We start from the raw sequence: 19,123 nt of genomic DNA on the forward strand, positions 1-19,123 counted from the left end.
GAAACAGTTAGCGCCTCGACCTGCCTGTTATGAGCTTAGTGGTACAGAGAGGACAGGGAGGGAGGCTGATAGTATCTACATTAGGATTTCCAGTGACCTTCTTAGGGACTTAGAGAAACAGTGATGGTCATTAAGCCCAGTGAAATGAGGTTATTCCAGCTAAAGTGGGTGCCATGTGAAGGTTCAGGCCTGGGATCCAGGGGACAGGTCATCCAGATTATTTTTAAAAATGACAGTATTGGCACACAACAAAGAGGTCACGTAATTTTTATTCTGGAGTGGGAGGAGGGACAGGGATCGGGCGAGGGAACTAAGCCCTCCCTTCAAACACCCTTCTCACATTGCAGAATGCTCCAGCAGAGTAAGTGACAAATATCACTGTCAGATGCAATTCCAGCGTAACTATCGAGATTGTGTTCTTAGAGGATTTTACAGACCATAAATGAGGTATAACAATGCAGATGTTAATTGCATCCACTATATATGGTACTTGAGAAGCTGCTTACAAGAAGCACATATTTTAATCCAAATGATTTCTTCAGCTTGGACAGGGAGATACATACTGGAGTCGCAGTGTACAATTATTCAGTTCAATGCTTCGATTGCTCTGTGTTTGATTATGTGAGTCTGTTTGCTATTGATGCTTATTGTGCTTGATTGGATAAGCCTGGGTGTGGATTCAGAGAGAAAAGTAAGCAAAGAAAGAGCTGTAAACTAGAACGATCAGCATGGAGTAGACATTTTAAAGCACTGTGAATAAAACGTGTTACATGCATCGGAACTAGTGTTATCACTGCATAGGTCTGAAATATAAAATATACACCAGGTGTGTCTGAGAAGTTGGGTCTGACAATAGGTTGAAAACGGACACGGAAAAAGTAATTCAGTTTTTTGCGAAATGTTGTGATTAGGCATAAAATATTTTGTATCAAAAGTAGATCTAAGATAAGAAAACAGACAGCAGTTGACAATCTGAAATTCACTATTGATGCAGATTTGTTCCCTCTGAAGGTTAATTAATTATTTTCTCATTGAACTGCATTCTGACTGCACTGTTATTATTTGCTAACTTGGTGTTTTTTAAATCATTCTTCAATTGTAAAAAAGCATATGAGGTTATAGACAACTGCCTGTCTGTGTTAACATCTACCATTCTGCCCATCTGAACTCAAGATAGCAGTTGAACACAAGGAACGTAGGACTACATTTCATTCATTAACACATTCCTGCAAATTGGAGTATCAGTTAATCCCCTAGATTATACTCAGTCTCCTGTAAAAAGTATTGCTTGTGATACAGGCATGAAACAGGCTCATAGCATTTGGGCAGACAATTTTTCAACATGTCCAATCTACTTTCCACTGAACTTTACAGAACAATAGCTTAAACTTTTTTTTTGCAGCCTCGTTTTCTCATCCTACTGGCACTTTTACCTGGTTTTAAATTTTTTAAAAATTGGCCATATTTTCCAAGTCAATGGAAAGTAAACACTGCCACAGTGGAAAATTGGCTGCCAAGCCTTTTTTGTGCTCCAGGCGTAGACCAATTTCATCCCCTCAATCTTATGCAGACACAGTCTTTTTGAGGTTTTTTTTTGTGTTTTGTAGGTGGTGGTGAATAGACAATGCCTGAGAGTTTGTTTTCTTTGCATTCTATTCTGTGTTTGCTGTTTGCTGGTCATCTGAAATGCTAAGATGGCTTTTATGACAATGTTGAAAGGTGACATTCATGGTGACAGATGCATCATTTTGTAGTTCAATGTTAAAATTATTCTGTGCCTGATTGCTGTTAATTTTAGTTAATGAAATTGGACACAGCAAGGCAAATGACCTAACATATTAGCCATATGTATCCAACTATATAACTTAGCACTAAGAAAAAAGTGTTTATAGAACTAGTATAATTAATACAGGGGGAGGTGGTGGCGTAGTGGTATTGTTGCTGGACTAGTGATCCAGAGACCCAGGGTAATGCTCTGGGGACCCGGGTTTGAATCCCACCACGGCAGATGGTGAAACTTGAATTCAATAAAAATCTGGAATTATAAGTCTAATGATGACCATGAAACCATTGTCAATTGTTATAAAAACCCATCTTGTTCACAAATGCCCTTTAGGGAAGGAAATCTGTCACCCTTACCTGGTCTGGCCTATATGTGACTCCAGACCCACAGCAGTGTGGTTGACTCTTAAAAACTGCCCTCTGAACAATGGCAATTAGGTGTAGACCCAATTAGGGATGGGCAGTAAATGCTGGCCTAGCCAATCATCAAATATATAAACTACATAGAATGAATGACCAATCATATTTAAACCTTTCTTGTTTTGTCACACTAGAAATTGTTGCCATGGTGTAAATTTATTATTGACTTTTTCCTAATTTGAAATACATGTAACAGAATGAACACAAATTAAGGTGGCGATATGAGCAGATTTATTGCAATCTCTGCTTGAGTGCTTATTAATGACATTTTGTTGCCTCCCTCTGTGAAGACAATGGTTGTGAGGTTATCTTCAGTGCTCTTTGATAACATCAAAAACATTGTTGGAAGATAGTTAATCCAATAATGGATCCTCAGCTTATTCGTGGTGAATGTTTGAAGAAGCAGTGCAATTCCTTAATGAAAGCAGGATTTCTGGCCTGTCGGTCTCACCATCCACAAGCCACCTTGGCCCATGCCCGCCTCCCCACAAAAATGCAGGCGCGTCATCCAGGATGGAGAAGGGATAGGAGGGTCAGGAAAATTCCAACTTCTGGTACCTGTCTCCTTCAGGAAAATCTTACCCTAAGTGTCCAGTCTACACAGTCTCTCCTGCCAATGTGCATTAGCCATAACATTGTGAATAAAGCAGTAGTGTTCCTGAAGCCTGCTATAGATAGTAAACTGATATTAGCCAAGCTGAAAAGCTCTTGTCTGGCTTATTTTGTTGTATCCGGGTTTGGATGTTATTCAGGTTTTTTGGTAGATATTTTCGCCTTTGCCCATTTCCAGTTGGCATCTTTCTATTGGTAAAAATTCTGTTTCTATTAAGGGTCATGAGAGTGATTTTCTGATTTATATTGCAAGAATGGCTATTGTGCTGTGGTTGTCTTAGAAAAAACAGTGGGTAATACTAGCATATGTAATTCTGCTCTGTTAATATTGAGCAAAAAAATATTCTTGGGCAAGTAGCATTAAACCACACAGACTAAGTAGGTCTCATGTTTGATCTCTGATCTGCACTAAATTAACTTAGTTCATTCAGAGTGGCAGTAGACACACTGCAATTGGCTGCAGTAATCTCTGCATCTGATCACCCTCTATTAATTCATATTGTTGATGGCAGTTCAAGTCAATTTAGGTTCATGTGTCATCCTCTCCCTACAACCATACATCTTGCAGCTAACTCTGACCTTCTGGACTCATATGTGATGAATGAGGGCTTGGACAAAGTACCTAGGAGAGGCAATGGCTCCATCTTCTAGCTTAACTGAGTGCTTGAAAATTGGAAGTCAGAAAACAATCTTTAATAATTACAATTGAGCAAAAGGCTAGTACGAAAGAGCTCTTAACAACCATAGTTTTGGCACTATGTGTGCTTTTTTGGTACCAAAATGGTGTCTCTGTGCACACTTCTTATGTGACATGCTGAGCACCATCTTGATGAAGGCATTAGTATGGGCATTCATGCCAGAAATATGTAGGGATAAGAGATCATGATGTCAGTCAGCATTTAACACTCATCTGATGACAGCACTGTCATTTTTAACCTTGCCACTCCAGCTAAGGGCCTCTCTTAAACAGCAGATCATTGAGCAGCAGGAAAAACGCCATACCTGTGTTATTTAAAGGGATCATCCACAAATTGAAGGTTAAGGGCTGATTAATCTCCATTAGCTCTGTGTGAGTTTGTAGACGTGCTTGGAGGTTTGAAGACTTAAAATTAAAGCAAAATATTGTCGATGCTGGAAAAATGAAATAAAACCAGAAAATGATGGAAAAACTCATCAGGTCTGGCAGCATCTGTGGAGAGAGGTTTTATTTTCCAGAATAGGTGTTAATAGCAGAATAAAGGTCAGCACTGTCTGAAAGCAAAATAGCAGAATGTGTTAATAGCAGAGGATGGGTCAGCGCTGTCAGAAAGCAAAAACATGAGAGCAAGATACCGACAGACCGGAGAAAAACAAATTCAAAATTGAGAGACACATTGGACTGGAAACATTAGTATCTCTCGACCTGCTGAGTTTTTCTAGCATTTTCTGTTTTTACTGGAGGTTTGAAGAGTTGGTTATAGTTGGTGAAGTGAATTGGGAATGATGCTGCATGTGGAAAAGTCCTTGGTTGTGACACCAAGGCTTCTGGTCAGATCAGTTGCTCCTAGTCATGGGTACTATAGATGCAATCCCTCTTGAGTTGCTGCATGAGAGGAAGATGAAGCAGAGACAGCAAAGAAGAGGATAAGCTGCTCACAAGGGGAGGAGGGGCAGGAAGCCTTATCCATCCAGGGTGCACTTCTCTTAGTTCCACGATCTTCAGCTACTTTGTTAATGACCTTTCCTCCATCATAAGGTCAGGAGTTGGGATGTTCGCTGATTTGCACAATGTTCAGCACCATTCGCGATTCCTCAGATACTGAAGCAGTCCCTGTCCAAATGCAGCAAGACCTGGACAGTATCCAGGCTTGGGCTGAGAAGTGGCAAATAACATTCACACCACACAAGTGCCAGGCAATGACTATCACCAACAAGGGAGAATCTAACCATCACCCCTTCACATTCAATGGCATTACCATCACTGAAGCCCCCACTATCAACATCCTGGGGGTTACCATTGACCAAAAACAGAACTGGTCTAGCCACATAAATACTGTGGCTACAAAATCAGGTCAGAGGCTAGGAATCCTGTGGCGAGTAACTCACCTTCTGACTTCCCAAAGCCTGTCCACCATCTACAAGACACAAGTCAGGAGTGTGATGGAATACTCCCCACTTGTCTGGATGAGTGCAGCTCCCACAACATTTAAGACGCTTGACACCATCCAGGACAAAGCAGCCTGTCTGATTGGCACCCCATCCACAAACATTCATTTCCCTTCACCACCGATGCATGGCAGCAGTGTGTACCATCTACAAGGTGCACTGCAGGAACTCACCAAAGGTGGAATCATCCCAGATTTGCACTAAGTGCAGTAGCTGGCAGGAAAAGAACTTTTTACCCACCAGCCGCAATGGCTGCTTTTCACACCATCCCTTCCCACTCGAGCCTTATTACTCATGCATTCCCCGGAAACATGCTGTCTCACTGGTGAGCAGCCTCCAATTCGCCCACCACACCGTCACCTCACTATTTCCTCACGCTGTTTCCTCACGGCGGGCACTACAGCTCAGTGCAGCCGCAGCTCGGTGCTTCCAGCCTAGGACTGCTGCCCAGAAGGCATGGCCCAAAAGGCAAGAAGACTGCAGCCCCCACGATTTAGTGACACATCCCTGGAACAACCTCTGGACACTGTTGGAGCCCACTGCGAAGTCTTCTACCCCTGCTCTGGCCGCAGGATGCCCATCAGTCTCACCACTCCAGCTTGGGAGGTGGTGGCAGTGGTGGTCAGTGCCAATGCTGCACAGAAGAGGTTCGCCACCCAGTGCTGAAAGAGGATCAATGATCTCATCTGTGCCGCCAGGGTAAGGCAACCATCTCATCACTCCAAACTCACACACTCACAAGGCCATCACATATTCATCCCACTCACTGCCAGCTCAAGGGACATCACCACTCACACTGTCTCCCACACACCCTCACATCTCCATCTGGTCTCAGCTCCTCTGGAGACTGCCTCCTCAGCCCTCACCCTCTTGAGGCCACTTGCACAGATCAACATATGTCCCCACATGCACCCCCAGTAATGCCCTCGCCCTGCAACCTCTTCCCTTTCCTGAGGCCACTTCTCCCCTTCCCCAAGCAAGCCCTAGCCCTGCAGCTGTTGAAAAGCCACCACTGCCTTACGCTGGTCTTGTAAGTAGACACCTGCCCGCGAGCCCTCCTTAAAAGTGACGTGGTGTTGCCTGGGAAACCTGGTGCTGATGACCGCAAGTGGTACCCAAAGCAAGTTAGGCAAACAAAGCTCAAAGTCTTGAGTGAAGCGCAGCTCGTTAGGTGCACATCACTTTATGCTCAGTTGTGAAACTCGCCGGTGTGCAATCACATCGATGTGCTCGGATGATCCAATGTGAGGGGATGCTTTTGGAAGGCGGGGCTTAGAGTGATATGCAGATGTTCCCGATGTTGGATGGCAGGAAATGCAGCCAGCCATTAATGGGCGGAGCAGACGATTGCAAATTGGTTTCACGACGCGTGAAACAGGTTTTTGGCCTTCCTGCCATATTGACCACTCACACCTGCTATGATGCCCAGTGCCAGCCAACACAGAAACTTCCACCCCAAGGCTCTTTAGACAGCACCTTCCAAACTCATGACCACTACCACCTGGAAGGACAAGGGTAGCAGACACATGGGAACATCACCACCTGGAAGTTCCCCTCCAAGTCATTCACAATCCTGACTTGGAAATATACCGCCATTCCTACACTGTCGCTGGGTCAAAATCCTGGAACTCCCTCCTTAACAGCACGGTGGGTGTACCTACACCACATGGACTGCAGCTCACCACCACCATTAGAGAGATTTAGGATTTTCAGGCCGGATTGCAAGATCAGAGGTGATATAAAACAGTAAATGATGTGGAAAAAGGCAGCTCACCACCACTTTCTCAAGGGCAATTAGGGATGGGAAATAAATGCTGGGCTAGCCAGCGATGCGCACATCCCAATAAAAAAAAGTTGACTACTGGGCACATTGCCACTGTCTGGCCTGCGCTGAAGCAGCCCTCCATTACTTGGCAGAGCATGTGTCCTGATTCGGAGTGGCCTGCTGCATCCTCCACAACCTGGCCACCATGAGGGTACAGGCCTTGCTAGCAGGGGTACAGTAAGCAAAACAGGAGCAGGTGGAGGAAGATGAAGAGTAGGAGGAGGAAGATGGGAAGGTGGAAGAGGAGGACGAGGAAGCGAGGAGGGATCCAGCACATCCCCATTCTCGCCGGGCTGTCCGTGATTGCATCATTCGACTATGGGTCCTGTGAACACAAGCCAAAATCACCACCATTTGCAGTTACCCACCTTACCATCACCGTGTCCTTTTGGCTACAAAGTGGAAATAAAAGCCACCACAAATCAATCATTTCATAACAACTTTTTCTAATAAACCAGATTTCCATACAAAAACCAACTCAGCTTCCTTCGCATTCTCTTACTCACTGTCGTGAGGGTGCCTTGGCATGAACTAGTGCGACTCCGTCAGTAGCAAGGCTGCTGATTCTCAATGGGAGAGACTGCAGATGACCTTGCATGACACCTCAGGCAGCTCTTGGCCTTAACAATCCTGCATGGGGGGCAGCAGTCTGGATTGGCTGATAGACAACAACAGGGGCAATGTCGGATTGGCAGTAGTGGAGGGATGACTGCTGTTCTCTTGAGAGAAGACAGCAGGTTTGTGCACCATGGAGGCACTGTCACTCATCCAGGCAGTGTCCAGTGATTGCTGGACTTAGGTGAGAACCTGAAAACCTCTTTGAGGCTGGTATCTGCAGCCATGATGGCAGCAGTCTGAGCCTGCTTTTTTTTATTCATTCGTGGGATGTGGGCATCACTGGCTGGGCCAGCATTTATTGCCCATCCCTAGTTGCCCTTGAGAAGGTGGTGGTGAGCTGCCTTCTTGAACCGCTGCAGTCCATGTGCTGTAGGTACACCCACAGTACTGTTAGGAAGGGAGTTCCAGTATTTTGACCCAGCGACAGTGAAGGAACGGCGATATATTTCCAAGTCAGGATGGTGAGTGACTTGGAGGGGAAATTCCAGGTGGTGGTGTTCCGATCTATCTGCTGCCCTTGTCCTTCTAGATGTAGATGGTCGTGGGTTTGGAAGGTGCATGGTAACAAATGCAAGCCCTCCATCTGAGCTTCCACCGCAGAACTCAAGAGTTTGGATGACATCTAATATTGCACCATGTCAGATCCACTAATGTACCCATGGAGTTGGCCACTCCTTCAATGCTAGAAATACTGGGCTCCAGTGACAATTCTTGGTCATCTGAAAGGATAAAGGCATAAGCGTAGAGTTGCAGTGAGGGAAGGGTGGGAGAAAACAAAAGATGCACATTTACACCATCTGCAGTTTGTAAATCGCGAGGGATTGTGGCATGAGGGCAGAAGTGGGATATGAGAAGATGGGTGAAGTAGGAAGATACCATCACCTCTGTGGTTTCAGCCCTGCCGTGGGCCATGAGTCTTGGCTCCACCAATAATTGCCCATCCATCTCTGCCATGAGGGCAAGGGCATGCAGCTGAACCAGTTAGGTGCTGCTGCTTCTGATTATAGGCCACCTTGCCTTGCAAGAGAGAGTATCATGATGCAATGTGTTTGGGTGATGTTCCTGCCACAGTTGAATAGCTGGCAGTGGGTGCAATCTGTGAGATGTGAGGTTGAGGCTTGCAGTAGTGCTAAGTGTGTGATGGTGGAGTGAGGCACTGACTGTTAGATCTGAGTCGCACTTGATAGAGATTGCTGATAAGGTGAATGAAGGGGGATGGTGAACAGAGCAGTGCCTGAGGCTAACGGTACATTTGTAAGGATGTGAAGATGCACTGAGTTACCTTAACCACTTGTGTAAGGTAATTGAACTCCTGGTGGCACTGCATCCAGTTTCTCGGAACTAGACTGCCGGAATTGACCATGTCTGTATGTTTCACCTCCTGCACCAAGGCCTCGGTGTTGCAGTGGATAACCCAGAGTCACAGTCTCTGGAGTGCTGTGTCATTTTTACTCCTCTTTCTGCTCCGATGCTCTTTTTGAACTAATTCCAGCAGCTTCTCCAGCCTTTAAGTACAGGCTGGCTTTCAGTAGTGCAGGGTAGCCCTACATGAACTTGGGACCCTCCCCTGAGGCATTCAGCCACTCAGCAGAATGCCTGCATGCCACTACCATTTAAATTAGTAAGCAGCACAAAGTTTGCGTGCTGCCGGCATCACTATAAACAGGTACGAATTAATCGGACATTGCAACCCCCGTGCCTGATTATTGAGCTAATCTAATATTTTCCTAATTTTCCTACTTCCTCAACTTAATTTAAATTAGTATTATATAGTTATCTTTTCCATACCATTTACTGTTTTATATCACCTCTGACCATGCATTCCGGCCTGAAAATCCTAAATCTCTCTAATCTTTCCCCATACCATAAGCCCCTAATACCAGGCCTTAGATCTTTGGCACCAGGGACTATTCTTGTTTCTCTTCTCTGCAATAACTCTGAAAGTCTCTCTTGTACCTTAGTGACTGGACTTGAGCACATTACATTAGACGTTGTCTCACCAGATTCCAGTGCTCCTCCAAGTTTGGTTGCAACAATAAATTTGACCAAATTGCAGTGACTTTGTACCTCCACAAATGAGCATGCACCTCTTGCTTTCTGCCCCTTCCCCTGGCCTGACCCAGCCTTGTGCCTTGGTGGTTAACCAAGTTTAGGTGTTGCCAAACCAACCTTCCTTAAACAATGGACTGCAGGAGGCAGCAGCCAAAAACGTAAGTTTTCAAAACAAAATACTTGCTTGAACATGGAACCTGGAGAACCATGGTCCCACCTAAAGTCACTGCCCTCTATTCCAATCACCTCTTCCCCTTCACAATGACGTCCCACTTCTCCAGAAGCTCCCGATTTCTCACCTTTATGCTTTCCGGTTACTTCCTCCCTCCCCGACCACCATACCTTTCTTGATCAGCTCCCCCCCACACCCAACCCCCCACCATCTCCCAATGAACTCCCACCTCACTCATCCCAGCAATGCCCTGAAATATAAGTCCGCTTTGCCAGCGGGCTTTACATGGAGACAAATAGCTTGCCAGTCTAATTTCAAAGAGGCTTGAGGCCTAATATCGAGTTTTATAGTGCAGGAATCCCTGGTGTCCTGTTTGTTTTGGTAGGTCAATGTGAATTAATTTCACCTCTCTAACCTTTCTAAGGTCTCCAGGCTCAGTGGAAAACATTTTTTTTTAAAAACCAGTAATAATAAATCCCTTTAAAAAATCTGAAGAAATCAAAACATTTTTGCTTAATTCTATTTTCAACCCGGCAGATAAGCGTGACCAATTTTTGCTGTTCAAATTGCTAGGGGTTTTTCTTTGTCAAAAAAATTCAGTTAAAGTTAGATAAGTATCAGACAAAGTGTTTGATGTATACGCTTCTTGCTCAGACATCCACACAGCTTTCAATTAATGCAACGTAATACCATTTATTCATGTAAGGAATTGGACATTGTGGGTTTTTTTTTGCAAATGTGAACAAATTGTCTGGAAGGTGAAAAGCTTGTTCATCTTTCTAATCTTTCCCCAGGAAATAAATTTATGACTTGCTCAGTAAGAATGTATTTCAGTGCCTTTGAATTACAAAGTGTTACTGGAGTTGAGAAATGACTGAAACTGGCAGGCCTCCAATTCAATAAGAATTGATGAATTCTTAATGATTAGACCTGTTGTGTGTAGAGGCTATTGATATTGTACCGCGGAAGCAATTTACGTTTATTTGTGTTCTTTGTGAGTGTCTCATGCACTTAAATAAATCTGATTTTATATCTAGGTCACACTTATTTCAGGTTTAAAAATTCAACCTAAGGTTTTTTTTTTCTCAATAAAGAAGAAAAATGCTGCACAGTGATTTGTTTATGTTTTTTGAAGGACCATTTCAAACCCGAGGAACTAAGCTAACTGCAGTAGAGCTAGAGCATGCAATAACTATGTAATAAGGGATAACAATTTAGTGCACCAGTGTTTATGAAACAGATGCCAAATTTAGTGCATGCTTCTGAATTTGCTTGTTTGGAGTACTTTTGTTCTAATGCATGTTAAAGAACAGACTAAGTGATAATGTTTTTGTTTTACTTATTAACTGCTTCTTAACCAGCAATTAATGGAACACATACACTACCCACGATTTATGTCACTCTCAGTTCTGTCACTCAATTAAAACTGATCTTTAAATATCAGCGATTTGAGATGAGGAGAACAGTCAATACTGTGAATTCTGTAACACATCGAGTTCTGGAAATTGGGCTATAGAGTGGTATTTTTGGGTGCTGAATGACCCCTGGCACCTCCAGTACGATGAGCTGCGAGTGCACCACCCATCCTGTTTTGAAATAAGTTAAAGAATTGGTGTGCACTGCATGCACCTGAAACAGGCATTAGCCCCTTTGCTCATGTTTGAGCCCTCATCCACTGGAAGATTGCTTTGCCCTGGGGCAGCCTGAAATATCCTCATTACTTTGTTTTTTTCCCACTTGCTGCAGGCCAGTGGACTATCCCAGTTAACAATGCTCTTTCCTGAAAACATTCAGTAAAACACACCCCAGTGCAGAAATTTTGAACAGATAATTGGCAGACATACCCATATAGAAGACGTAAGTAAGATGGCAGTCATCCCTTATTGTTTACCTCAACATCTCTTCTACTGATCCTTCCAGATGACTGAAGAATTGACCACTCCCATGCATGAGTAATCGCCTCTCATGCAGCAAGCACTTAAGAAGACAAATGGCATGTTGGCCTTCAGTGCGAGAGGGCTTGAGCACAGGAGCAAGGATGTCTTACTGCATCTGTACAGGGCCTTGCTGAGACCACATCTGGAGTATTGTGTGCAGTTTTTGCTTCCTTACCTAAGAAAGGGTATACTTGCTATATAGAGAGCGCAGCGAAGGTTCACCAGACTGATTCCAGATTGGCAGGATTGTCATATGAGGAGAGATTGGGCTGACTAGGCCTGTGTTCACTGGAGTTTAGAAGAATGAGAGGGGATCTGTAGTAATCTGAGGTGCAATACACGGATTGACCATGTGACTGTACGACCCAATAATTGTGTAGCGTGGGCTACAGTGTTAATGTTAGCCTAGAGTAGAGTCTGGTTGGAGAAGTACATATCATGTTAGTGCTCTGTTGTCTGTATATATAAATAGCATGTGCTTCATTTAATATTGGTCTTTACACCTGCAGTATATTGTAATCAACTCACCCGCCGACAGATAAGCATGCAACCGGTTTGTGAGCAAAGCGACCCCGCAGTAGAATATAACAACTGGCAATGGGAAAGAACCACACCAGTCGATGACACCAAGGGAAGCTGCGAAAACTCAAATGAAGTGAATGAGCCATGCCTTGCAGGCCGAGGGTAAGTATAGCCCTCACCATAGTCGTCAAAGTTACCTCCCTCCGGTATGCCAGAATTTGGCCGCATCGAACCGTTTGATCAGACCACCAGTGACTGGTCACATTATATTGAACGCCTCGCGTTTTTCTTTTTGGCCAATTATATATCGGGACAGAAACAGAGGCGGGTGACCCTCTTATCGACAGGCTGCAGTAAAACATACGGCCTAATTTGTAGTCTGACGGCACCCAACGCCCCAGATTCCAAGAGCTTTGATGAGTTAGTGAATCTTGTGAAAAGCCACTTTCAGCCAAAACCCTCGGTAACAACACAGATTTTTAAATTAGGTGTGAGGTGTCGCCCCCACCCCCCACTCCCCCCCACCCCCCCCCCCCCCACCCCCACCCCTGGAGAGACAGTCGCTTGCTGTGCAGCAGCTTTGAAACAACTGACAGACCACTGTGAGCTCGGGACGTGGATTAGTGACATGTTAAGAGACCGATTAGTGTGTGGGATTAATGAAGACACCATTCAAAAAAGGTTGTTGTCAGAAACAAATTCAGACTTCAGCAAGGCGCTGGATTCCATTCCTGACAATGGAAAGCGCAGTCAGCGATTTAGAAGCAATCAAGAGAGCACAAAATGGCGTCGTTCCTCACGTCGGGAGGGAGGCACTGGCTAGAAATGGCGGGGAAGCGCAGGGCTCCGCGGAAAGGCAGGAAACAGACCAGCAAAAAGCAATGGTTTAATGGATAAAAATCACATTAATAATAGCAGAACTGAAACCAGGCGGCCTGCAAAGGAATAACAATTTAAAAGAACCGAGTGTTTTACTGCCATCACAATGGGCACATTATGCGAAATTATAAAGAGCGATTGAGGCAAAATTTCAAAAAAGGCAGAAGTCATGAAATTTATCTAATGGAGGAACCAGAAGAAACAGAGTCAGATATTTACCAGCTACACAACTTAAAAATGGGTAAAACAGCCAATTTACATGGCAGTAAAAGTCAACAGAAAACCCTTCTTATTGGAGGTAGATACAGGTGCATCCAGATTAGGGGAACACACGTTTAAGTATCTGAATGGAGGAGGCCACTCACTAAAGCTGGGAAACTCAGATACTAGATTAAATACATATACTGGCGAAGACATATGAGTAAAAGGTATATACAAGGGTCCAGTACAATATAGAAGCCAGTCTGCTAATCTTCCCGTAATTGTGATAGAAGGCAGAGAACTGAGTCTCTTCAGAAGAGACTGCTTAAGAGAGATCAGTCTCTGAGAGATTACTGAGATCTCAATCAGAAGCAGGAAATGCTGTTTGGAAAAAGGAGTGTGTAAAGACTCAACAGAAGGAACTCATAGAGCTGATGCTTCAGGACAGAGTTCGAGTTGAAGTCAGTGATTGCCAAAACGAAAAAAAGAACCTGCTGAAGGACTTTGCATATTGCAAGAACCCCTCAGATCCCAATTTGTACCACAGAAAAGATATGAGGAAGAACAGAAAGAATTCAGCACATCTCTGGCTGAGATGAAGAATGAACTAGCCAAGAAAGAACAACAATACTTAATTCTCCAGGAAACAACTGACAAATATAAAAAAGAACTGCAAGAGCTGAAGAATCAATTATATGGAAACCAATAACTTTTAAAAATAGAGACCCTTGAGTTTTCAAAAGAGCTGACAGATGAGGAAATGCTGGAAGACTCAACCACTGGATTCATTCAAGTTGAGCTCATACCTGAGCCAAGTCTGGCCAATAGGGGAATTGAAAAGAAAGCTGAGATTAAAGTCAGCGCTAACAAGAAGAAAACCCATCAAAAGAAGACACGTGGGAAGAAAAAGTGGAATTGCTAACAAGGCCCGGAATATTTCTTTTTACTCAGTAGCCAGCTGATCATTCCTTATTGAATTTAGCCTTGCCAACATCCTAATTCTCAGAATCTGCCTGACAGTTGCCTTTCATGTTGTCGAACTAGGAGGGGAGGGGCAGCAGGAGTACATGTGACGGGGCCTGAAAGAGTGTGAAAACATCCCCGTTGGAGTCAACACCACAGGCAGAAGGATCTCCTCTTGCTTTGGAAGTACATAACAGATGCAAGTTGCAGATGTTTAAAGTCCCTCACTGCCTCTTGTGGTGCCCTAATGGCATCCCTGCCATAGCATTGTTGGGATTTTTCTGCTCTCGCACTGGCAAACTCCCTTTCGGCAGCAGGGATCCTGCTGGAGGCAAAACCCTGACCAAGGGAAATGGGCTGGGGCTGGGGGTGAATGCAGAGGGCCAAGCACAAGTCCTGTGCCGCAGGAACTCCACCCGAGAAAGGAGATTGCCAACTCTAATCTGATTTACTGCACAGCCGGTATGTTAAGTGTAAATTAAATCTCACAGCGGTGGTTGGTTTTCATTCACTCCAAATATATCAGCTTCAATGTCTGTTTTTCATTGTTCAATGCAGATGTATTTGACCTCAGAGATAATCAGACATCCTACAACATAAATGTGCGGCTTATGATGCTCACCATGATAAATTGGAAGTTATCTGCCTTGCACATTGAAGAAAAACAAAACACATCAAAATACAGTGAGGCTACATTCTGTAATCACCTACAGGCAAACATCAAATACTGGTATACACCACACTGTTTTTATTTAGTTTGTGTATGCATGTGCATGAGTATAAGGCAAAATCTATAAACCTCGGGAATCAAAAGCTTTCCCCATTTCGGACTCAAAGTGGAAACATCTAGCACAGGCAACTGGAGAGTAAAATTCCTTCCGTCCTGCCCCAATAAGGTGCCAATTTTACAATAGCACCATTGACTGTTCTAGTGCATCATTTTCACTAGCCTCCCTTAGTGAAACGCACAAATTACCTGGTATTGTGGGTCCGCATCAAATGCAATGTGGTTGAGACAGCTCAACTCTTTATCACAGGGAGAAGGAGAGAGAGAGTAAGAGAGAGAGCAGCCTTTTACCCTATCAAAAACAAAAACAAAAATACCTGGAAAAACTCAGTAGGTCTGGCTTTTACCCTATCAATCTCGGTTAAATTCATAGGTCATGGAGGTGAAAGGATTGTGTGCCACCCATTGCACTACCCGGTGTATTTTATTAAATAAGTGCAGAAATCAAGATAGAAATCAAGATGGTACTGCATTGAATCAACAATTTCCATATTAATAAATATTGTCAGGGAGATGGTTGTAATTTCTTGGTCCAGGAAAGTACTGGCTGTTCTATCTTGCAGTTTAACTGTATTTTGGTACATTTTAAATAGAAATAAGTATTCATACTCCAGCGAATGATGAAAAGAAGTTTTGTTTATATAATATCTTATTTATTATATAATTGGATATATTCTGGTATTGTGCAACATGAGAACTAGGAGGCACAGTTTAAAAATAAGGGTTTTCCCGATTAAAATGGAGATGAGGAGGAATTTCTTCTCTCAGAAGGTCATGAATCTTCAGAATTCTCTTCCACAGAGAGCAGTGGAGGCTGGGTCATTGAATATCCTCAAGGCTGAATTAGATTTTTGATTGACGTGGGAGTCAAGAGTTATGGGGAGCAGGCAGGAAAGTGGACTTAAGGCCGTATTCAGATCAGCCATGATCTTAAACAGTGGCGGAACAGGGTTGTGGAGGCGGGGTGGGGGGGGGATTGACCTGTTGTTACTCCTATTTCTTGTGATCCACAATTCCAGAAACCTTCACATTGTACAGTGTGGCGGGCAAACCTGAGCCTGCCAGCCAGCGATCTGGCATGTTTCCCGCGCGTGCATTATTAATAAGGCGGCACGTGCCGGGAAGCAGACGATACGGCGCAAAAAACTCACCATTGCAGCTGGCGGGAAAAACGTCCTTTTTCACACCCGCTACCGCACTTGGTGCAGTTCAGGGAAAGCTCAGCCCATAGCGTTTATATAGTGCTATCCTTCTTTAAAACGTTCCTGTCGGGATTCTTTTAAGCCCACAAGAAAGGGCAGATGCGGCCTCAGTTTAACACCCCATCCAATAGATTGCACCTCCGACAGTGCAGCGTTCCCTCAGCGCTATCCTGAAATGGCAACTTATATTCTGCGCTCAAGTCTCCGGAGTGGGCCATGAACCCACAAACTGCTGACTCAGAAGCAAGAGTGCTGCCAACTGCCCCAATCTAATGTACATCAAATATTAAAGAAAGAGCTGGTAAATTTGCATGTACACAGCGCCTCATCGCGTCGTTAGAAAGTCCCAAAACACTTTGCAATCGATGAATTACACCTTCGAAGTTTAGTCACTTTTTCTTCGTAGGAAAATACCGCAGCCAATTTGCAAAGAGCTGCCACAAGCAGGAAAAGGAATGATTGACAGCAACAACGGAAAAAGTGCTGTGTGTGCTGGAAACCTGAAACAAAATCAGAAGGTGATGGAAACGCTCAGCAAGTCAGTCTACATCTGTGGAGAGGGAAACATTACAAGGTCAGTGAGCTTTTGTCAGAATGACAAGTTCATCTACCTTAGACGGTGTTGAATGAGGAAGGAATATTTGGTCATCAGGAAGACTCTTTACTTTTCTTCCTAAGATGCCTTGGGATCCATCCCATCCACCTGAAGAAACCGATGGGGCCTTGACTTAACATGATATCCAAAATCGGTACATCTCTTGTAAGGATTTTAGTATAAAGTAGGAACACCAAGACTGAAAGACTTGCGTTCCTTCTTATGATACGTGCACATTTACTTAACTTGCTTTACAATATTCTACTTCTGTAATTTAGGGAATTTTTTCGATAGATCATGCTGAATAAAGCATGCTTATCGTTAAAACAATGCAACGTCAATTCGGTGTAAAGCCTTTTTGATTGACAGCACACTTGAACTGCTCTTAATTTGTTGCTTTGAATCTTTGTCCTTTTGCAAAAGGGCTTCAGAAATTATGCAAGATGAAGGACAATGACTGAGGCTGATTCAAAGCCATTTAGGTACTTAGTCCAACAGCACAAAAAAAATTCCCAAGGTGTTTCTGTCTCTGTCATATATAATTACATGAATATTGTTACATTCAGTACTGAATAAGATAAAGAAACTGGATATTAAATTTTGAGTAAAACAGTTACACTTCATAAGTTACCCATGTGCTTATGGGTGGAATTTTATGCCAGTGGGATTTTACGGAGCCGCCGAAGTCAATGGGGTTTAGACCGGATTGCCGTATATTACTGCCCCACCCCCACTGCGATGGAGCCTTTGGGTAGAATTTTTCGTCCCACAGGCGGACACATGCCCGACCAGATCGGGAGTAAAATAGTGCGTGATGACATCGGGCGAGCGTCCCGACGTCATCGCGCACTCGCGCAATATTTCACTCGGCAGGCGTGCGCGGGTGCCGGAGCAGTGCCCGCCATTAATTAACAGGCCACTTAAGGCCCTCAACAGCCCAATTGACTTTGATTTTTCCTTGCCCGTGCAATTTTCTGCTCGTCGCACGGGCAAAATGGTCAGGCGACCAGCCGACATTTTCACAAATCTCATCCAAGGGCGGGATAAAAAGTGTCAGCAGCATTGCCAGTGTGAGTAGTGAGCACTTTTGTAGATAGTTTGCAGCTGGTTGCTTATTTACACTTGACAGCTTCATCTCTGTTCAGGGCTTCATTCTTAGCATTTCCAGGCTTCATTTCAGGTCTCCTTGGTGTCTGCAAGGCCCTCAGAGGATTCGGACTGTGTGGACCCTTCCAGGTATCAGACAACCTTCCCTTACCCTGGTAATGGGAATTGTGGTCTCCGCTGGAGGCACCTCCTCTGAGGAGAAAAAGAGGGGCAGATAGGGGAGGACGCCAGGTGTCCCAATGAGGCTTCCAGGGGAGTGACCTGTGGGAGGAGAGGCACAGGCACAAGGGGCCAGCAGGAAATCCAAGGTGGAAGGGGCCACAGAAGTCGCCATTATCCTTCTGCCAGGTTTTACAGGCGGCGATGCAGCTACCTCAATGTGTCTGAGGTACAATGCCGAAGGAGGCTCCGCCTCTCAAGGGAGACCGTGACCTCCATTTGCCAGATGATTGGGCCTGAGGTCAGCTCCGACTGTGTGGTGGACACCCCATGCCAGAGGATTTGAAGGCCACAGTGGCCCTCAGCTTCTATGCCTCCGGCTCATTCCAGGGGTCAGTGGGGGATCTGTGTGGAGTCTCCCATTCAGCTGTCCACAGTTGCCTCAAGCTGGTGACAGAAACTCTGGTCAGGCGGGTACTGACCTTTATTCTTTACCATACGGACGAGGCCAGCCAGGTTGAGTGAGCCAGAGGCTTTGCAGTGATTGCTGAGTTCCCCTGCATCCAGGGTGCAATCAACTGCACACATGTGGCCATAAAGGTGCCAGCAGGTCAGCCGGGTGCCTTCATCAACAGGAAGGGATTCCACTCCATGAACGTGCAGATAGTGTGTGATCACAGGATGCAGATTCTGCAAGTCAGTTAAAGGTACCCTGGCAGCTCCCAAGACACGTACATCTTGAGACACTCACAGGTGCCAAGGCTTTTCAGTGTTCCAACCTGACTGGATGGATGGCTGCTGGGTGACAAGGGCTATCCGTTGAAGGGTGACTCATGACACCTCTTCGCCACCCAGGAAGAGACAGAGAAGTGTCACAATACGAGTCATGACTCCACAAGCGCTGTGGTAGAGAGAACCATAGGTCACCTCAAGATGCATTTCCAATGCCTGGACCATTCAGGCGGAGCACTACAATACCCCCCAGAGCTGGTGTCACTGATAGTGGTTGCATGCTGCGCTCTCCACAATCTGGCAATGACAAGAGGAGACCCACCGAAGGAAGGGGATCTTGATGCAGCTGCACAAGCCACAGATGGTGAATCCAGCAGTGAGTCCGAAGATGAGCACAGTGAGGAGAATGCTGA

This window comes from Cetorhinus maximus, chromosome 22 (assembly GCF_964194155.1).
Source record: "Cetorhinus maximus chromosome 22, sCetMax3.hap1.1, whole genome shotgun sequence".
Classification (NCBI taxonomy): Eukaryota; Metazoa; Chordata; class Chondrichthyes; order Lamniformes; family Cetorhinidae; genus Cetorhinus; species Cetorhinus maximus.